This window comes from Bison bison, unplaced genomic scaffold, assembly GCF_000754665.1.
Source record: "Bison bison bison isolate TAMUID 2011002044 unplaced genomic scaffold, Bison_UMD1.0 scf7180017864160, whole genome shotgun sequence".
NCBI lineage: Eukaryota > Metazoa > Chordata > Mammalia > Artiodactyla > Bovidae > Bison > Bison bison.
Window position 1 is genome coordinate 8,694,196 of NW_011494732.1, and position 450 is coordinate 8,694,645.

General features: G+C 66.9%; 1 long non-coding RNA gene across 1 annotated transcript in view; it reads right to left on the bottom strand.

Annotated features, from left to right (window-relative positions):
- Nucleotides 1–400, bottom strand: part of LOC104989648 — a 55,517-nt gene extending 55,117 nt beyond the window's left edge. The window contains exon 1 of the long non-coding RNA XR_825397.1: nt 35–400. This is a non-coding gene — a long non-coding RNA (uncharacterized LOC104989648). The remainder of the gene's footprint in view (nt 1–34) is intronic.
- Nucleotides 401–450: the final 50 nt, after the last annotated feature.

Below are 450 nucleotides of genomic sequence, written 5' to 3' on the forward strand. Positions count from 1 at the left end.
TCAGTCTCACTCATCGCCGGAGGGACGTTCTCACCTCCAGCTTATCTGTCAGTTCCTTGTGCATCTGCTCATCCTGCCGACTCTTGTCCCGGTTCCTCTTCAGCAATGCCGTGCCCCCTCGGGTCGCTAACACCAGATCCTTCTGCCGGATTCTGGGCGGGCGCGGTGGCTGCAGTCCGACCCTCCCTGGGCTTGTCCTGGAGATGCTCCCCGGGTTCGGAAGCCCGTTCCCCGGCCGCCAGCAGCTCCAGTTCCTCCTCTAGCGCCAGTTCCAGCTCCGCCGGGCCCCCGGGAAAGAAGTTGAGGGCGGCGACAGCATTGCGACCTCAGCCGCGGCAAGCAGCCAAGCGTAGCAGGCGCTCTTCAGCTTGGCGGGTGTTGAAGCGCGGCCGCCAGGCCCAGGCAGGAGGCGGGCGGACTTGGCCTGCGCGGAGCCCTCAGCGGTGCGGC